The sequence below is a fragment of the Theobroma cacao genome, chromosome 5 (assembly GCF_000208745.1).
Source record: "Theobroma cacao cultivar B97-61/B2 chromosome 5, Criollo_cocoa_genome_V2, whole genome shotgun sequence".
In the NCBI taxonomy this organism is placed as follows: Eukaryota; Viridiplantae; Streptophyta; class Magnoliopsida; order Malvales; family Malvaceae; genus Theobroma; species Theobroma cacao.
In genome coordinates this window covers 21,698,889-21,705,074 of record NC_030854.1, presented here as the reverse complement: position 1 = coordinate 21,705,074, position 6,186 = coordinate 21,698,889, and the positions used below count along the sequence as shown (strand labels likewise).

Sequence of the window (6,186 nt, the reverse complement as noted above, 5' to 3'; positions counted from 1 at the left end):
CCCCAATTATAAAACCAAAAAAAAAACCTTCGATGATGGCAATAGAAAGAATGTTTGAGGAAAAGACAAGCGATTTACCTACTTAGGTCTATCTTTTAACAAGAAAAGTAAAATAGAAGGTTCGTATTTTCTATTAGAAAAACAATAATGCTAAAGAAAATTGTTGGTTAGAGCTAATGAAAAGTGTAGGGTATGTAATGAGATGATATACATGTTGTAAAAATTAACCTTGTTCACCAAAAAAAAAAAACGAACTGCTCAAGTCACTGAGAAAGTTGAAATAGCAAAGGAAACTCTTTTCATGGTATTGTTCAATTCCAAGTATGAAATTGACAACCATCAATGACTCCTCGATAATGGTCATTTAAATCATATGACCCCTTCTAAAACCATGTTTGTTGACTTGGATAAACATTACCAGTCGAGAATTAAAATTGGTAATGGAGTTTACCTTCAAGCATAGTCAGCGTGCAGGCTTTTTCAAGGTGCAGGTATATTTTCGATGTCGTCTTGGTTCCTTCTATTACTAGTGTTGGGCAAATGGAAGAAAATTCCTATGCCTTACTCTTTAAAGACAATGGATACGCTATATTGATCCATCAAGCTAGTACTTGATGACAATACCAATGTGAAAGAGGTGCTTCTTTATGAATTGGAATGAAGTTATCTTGCAAGCTACTCTTGCTAATTAAGAGGAAATGGGTTTATGGTATAAAAGGCTCGACCATTGCTACTGTTTCTTACACAAGCACGTAAAAGTAACTGTTTCTTACACAAGCAAGTAAGGACTTTTGGTTTGCTTAAAAACTTGCCAAAGTTATCTAATAAATGCATAGTTTGTAATGCATGTCAACAAGGTAAGTTGTCCAAGAAGCCTTATCCTTTTTTAAGTATTAATAGAGTAAAAAATAGGCTCATTCTGGTTCCCTCAGATGTGGGGGTCCTATGAGCATAGAGTCTTTGCATGGGACCAAATACTATTTTATTTTCATTGATGATCTATCTAGAATCTATTGGGTATACTTTCTGAAACACAAATCACAAGTCTAAGTCTTCCAATTGTTCTTGACCTTCAGAGCCAAGGTGGAATTAGAGATAGGTTGCAAGATCAAGATTTTGAAGTCTAATGATGGAGGTGAGTATACGTTCAAAGATTTTATCCAGCATTTAAGCAAAGAAGGCATCTTTTATCAATTAACTGCACCATATTCTCCATAACAAAATGGTATAAGTACGAGAAAATATAGGATAATTCTAGAGATGTCTAGGTTCTTGGTGTTCAGTGAAGAATTTACTTAAAAAACTTAGGGTAAGCTGCCAATATAGAAATATATCTACTCAATATGCTCCCCACTCATGCATTGAACAACAAGACATCATTCGAGGCTTGGTGTCACGAACTACGCTCCTTCACTTAAGTATGATATAGTATGTGTGGGGCTTGAGTGGACGCTTCCACACAAGCTAGCCAATAACTAATTTATGTCTGATCAAACATCAGCAATAGCAACAAATTAGACTAAGGCAAAGCACATCGAAATCATAAGGCATAAAAAATGCCATATACGCAACCACTAAGCCACAAGAAAGAAAATGTTTTATTAATATGAAAATGAGTACAAAGGGACCAAGACACACCATTGTCGGGCCATAGGGGCAGCCATAGATGAGTCACTACAAACATACCTTCATCAGTGAGAAGCCCAATAAACCGCCAACTGCTCACCCTCAATAAAAAGTTTACGAGATTTTACATGTATTCTACCAATAGCCATTACAATGCTTGAAATAAGGACATTCCCTTCCTAAAAGGTCTTTCCCCTTAAAAACTTAACAAATATGTCACGACCCGATACTCCGTTCGAGTCTGTGATAATTACCGCGATGTCCAGATAGACATTCTTTACCCGGAGTGCCAACCGGAACCCTGCAAGGCTTTAGTATCATTTTTTTATCTCCCCTATGAGTAATCATCGCCAAACCTCGTTTTTAAAGAATTTTAAGCTTTTTCCTTTTCAAAACTGTGAAAAAATAATTTTCACCTCATAAGGGTGTTTTTGTCATTTTTTCTCGAAATTTTTCGAACCCCAACTAAAAATGTAGTAGATGAGTGGAAAACACATATTTCATGATTTAAAATAAATTTGGGTGTCTAAAACATTTATTAAAAATGATATTGCAACTATTTGAATAAAATAAAAATATTCAATAAAATATTCTAATTTCTTGTAAAACAATATTTATAGAGTCATAGGTAAATAATTTTTGTAATGTAAAAGCTAAATAAATTTATACGTACTATAATACAGATAATCGGGATATGAAATTTACTTTACAGTGACTCGTGGGCCCCCAAGGAACAAAAGTGCACAAAGGCAGTAAACCTACAGTGTTTTTGGAGTAGTAAAGTTGACTATAATCCTTGACGATATCTGCCATCCACAAGCTACCTCGGGCCTGAAATGGTTGGAAAGGAGAGTGGTGAGATTATAAAATCCCAGTGAGTAAACGGATACCATTTAAAACATCTAAAGTCGAGTAAATAGAGACAGATAAAACAGTTTAAATAAAATCAATTTGTTTAAACCAAATAAAATCAATTCATATAAATCGAGTAATTAACTTGGCTTATGAATTTCTTAAAACTTTGGCTCGTGCCAAAATCATTATCTTACTTAGTCATCAGGGATACCTTGGCCGAGGGCTATCCCAAACCGAGTCTGCCAAGGCTATTAAAAAGTTACGTACTCATAAATCATATTTTTATTTTGAAAATATAGCCGTTCCTTGGCATTAGTTGAGTTCGCCTTCACGTGGTGGTTTGGCGTGAAGTGAACTCTAAAAGTTATACCTCGGGAGTTACCCTACTCGCCTCTCCAACCGAGGTAAAAATATGACCAGGTTTCGTGCCCCTCTAATAGACTAGTCCACAGAACCAACCCACTGCAGCAAGCTAAACCCACCATACAATAAAATTTAACAGCATGACATGGCAATTTTATCATTATCCAACCTATCAAGGCAAACAACAATTTATACATTTCAACACAAATACCAATTCAGCCATTCATGCCAATATTGTCACAAGCCAATCAATTAGAACCATAAATTCACAATACATCAAATGGTCTCCAATTACTCTATTTTCAAAGCCATTATTCAATTTTAAAATAATTTATGAAATCATTTCATTAAATCACATTTAGTTTATAAAACCAAAAAATTAATCATTTAATTCATTTTCCATGAAATTCACAAAATAGGATAAAAACCACTTTAGATTTTTAAGACGATAGTAAAGTTACTCACAGAACTAGGAGTTCGATATACTCCTATTCCTGGTCTTCGGGCACAATCTCTTTACCCTTGTTAGAGGGCTCACCACCTATACATCTATCAGTTAAAATCCTACTACGCAAGTATACGTATCGAATAGATAGTATATTAGCAAGCAAGGTATCGATCTCACAGGAAATTGATCTAAAACTTTACTAATTACTAAAATTAGAACAATTAAATCTTATCCAAATAATCAAAATTTATTAATTAACTAAAACTAATTAACTAAAATTAAAACTAACAAGAACAATCGAAGTAATAATAACTTAAGAAAATATCAAATCAAACAAGCCTAGGATCACAATATCCCTCACACTTCATCTAAATCTTACCTCTCTTACTTAACTTATTTCAATGGGTTGAATTGCTCACCTAGAGTCCTAAATTATTTATAAGGGTCTCCCGACTCAACCTATAAAAATATCTATTTTAACCAAAACACTATATCCCTATGTGATTTGAAATTAAAACAGACTCATTAAGTTCAGGCTCTAATCTGGCTACATACGGCCTATAGGTATATCCCTATCCTATACGCAAATCAATTAATTTGATCATATGCTATCCCAATTTTAGTCTACTCTAAACTCCCTTTCCAAGTTTATTTAGGTTCCTAGATCAATTTAATTAGTGATCAGGCAATTAAAAGCAGTAAGAACAAATTGGAATAAACAATTCAAATTCCATTAAAATAAGTAAGAAAGAGATTTAAAAATTTAGCCTACATGTGAGTTCAATTGCAATCCTAGAAAAAGAAAATTTAGCCACTCATAATTGCAAAAACAAATAACATTATAATAAATTTAACCATTGAAAGTAACAAAAAAATTAAAAGCTAAGGAGGAACACAAAACAATTATTGCCGACTTGATCTCCTAGTTTCAACCTCAACTTCTAGTTTCTTGAATCTCTCAAAGGTTGTCTCAATGTTGTTAAACATATCCTATTTATACTAATAAACTTAACCTAAAGTACCTTAAGCTGACCTAGGGTTTAATTGGGCTTAAAAGTATACAAGAGTCCCAAAATTCCATTGTCAATCTTTACAAATTTCTATTCCCGGCACAGTACGTCTATCCATTTTCAGAAGCAATTTTCTCTATCTTTGATGCAGAACTGGGCAAAGTAATATTCATAAAAGTTGTACCTCTGTCTCTTAGCTTTCCACTGGTCTAAGAATCGCATCATTTGAAATTCTGTAGCTCCAGATATGGCTAAAATACTGAAGTATATGCAAACAGATACTGGGCTTTTAACAACTTACTTTCCAAAATTAAGTCCAATCACTTTTAATCCTACAAAAGAAATAAAAACCAATAAAAAATAACCAAATTAACAAGAAAAACATAAAATTAAAATAACTAACTTAAAAGTAACCTAATTATAAAAACAACTAAAAATAAGTAAATTATAATTAAAAATTGAGGACTTAGCTAATATTTAATAATAAAATTAGAATAAAATAATTCTATAAAATAGAATTATCAACATCATATGTGACACGAATTTCAATAAATTGTGTCAATTTATCATAAACTATTTCAGGCTCTATAAATCTATATGAATGCACGAAATGTGATGCAAAATGTCCGANTAAAATAGAATTATCAACATCATATGTGACACGAATTTCAATAAATTGTGTCAATTTATCATAAACTATTTCAGGCTCTATAAATCTATATGAATGCACGAAATGTGATGCAAAATGTCCGAATAGCCGTTTAAATACGGTATTCGACCTAATTTACACTATTCTCAGTGTAATTGGTTAAAACATCCAATTTAACTCCAAATCGATTTCTTTCACTTTCTACACTCCAATTATACTTAAAATACCTCAATGACTGTGAATATGATTCAATTTATCAGTCCGAACAATAAATTGCACATGTCTATACATTAGGTAAAAATTCGAATTTTCATGCCAAAATTTTCCATTAAATTTCTAGCCTCACCAATCATTAAATACCACCAAAATATCATGAAATATCATCAATTTCAGCCTCAATATCCTCCCTAGAAAATTCGGCCTCTTGTGGGTTTGTGAAGAACAAAGTGATTCCTTGCTAGATTTTCATACTTTCCATTACCAAACAACCAAAAACACTTAATTAGCTTGAAATCTAGCAAAATCAATGCTCAAAACCTCTTCTCTCAAATTCGGCCAGCAAGGGTTCATCATGCAAACTTGAGTTCTAAGCATGGAAAATGAAAAAGAAAGCATGGGTAGTGTAAATCACAAGATAAAATCACAAAATCTTACCTTCATTATCTTAATCCCTTGAAATCCCACACTTTTTCTTCAATTTTCCCACCTAGGGTTTGTGTTCTTTCCTTTCCTCTTCACTTCATGCTTTGGCCGGCCATATGGGTGAGAAATGGGCTGATTTTATGCTGATTTTTAAGCCAAAATAATGAATGGATGAGATTTTGACACATGTCACCATTCCATTGGTCCATGTGTCATAATTTGCCATTAAGCAATCTCTCTCTACCACTAAAATTTTCTCAATTATCCATGATAATATTGGGTAAAATCAATTTGCTGGACAAGTGTTGGGTGGTGTAAAATTACGATTTTGCCCTTGGGCTGCAAAATGACTATTTTGCCTCTATGCTAGAAAAAAAGCTAGAATTAAAAATTTTCACCTCTCAAACTCAAATCATACTCCAATGAGTCAAATGTGATCAAAATCTTTTCTAAAAATTTCCATTTTGTTCTCAAGTGACAAAATTACCATTTTACCCCTAGAACATGAAAATTCCAAATTGACTCCAATTCAGCCCTCGAACTCCAAATCATCATTTTAAGTCATTCTGGGGTTTTAAAATTCTCAATTTCAT

At 32.8% G+C, this 6,186-nt stretch overlaps 1 long non-coding RNA gene across 1 annotated transcript; it reads right to left on the bottom strand.

Annotated features, from left to right (window-relative positions):
* Positions 4,114-5,649, bottom strand: LOC108662104. Its single transcript, XR_001927886.1, has 2 exons — positions 5,606-5,649; positions 4,114-4,634 (listed from the first exon to the last, which is right to left on the bottom strand). It is a non-coding gene; the product is annotated as an uncharacterized LOC108662104 (long non-coding RNA).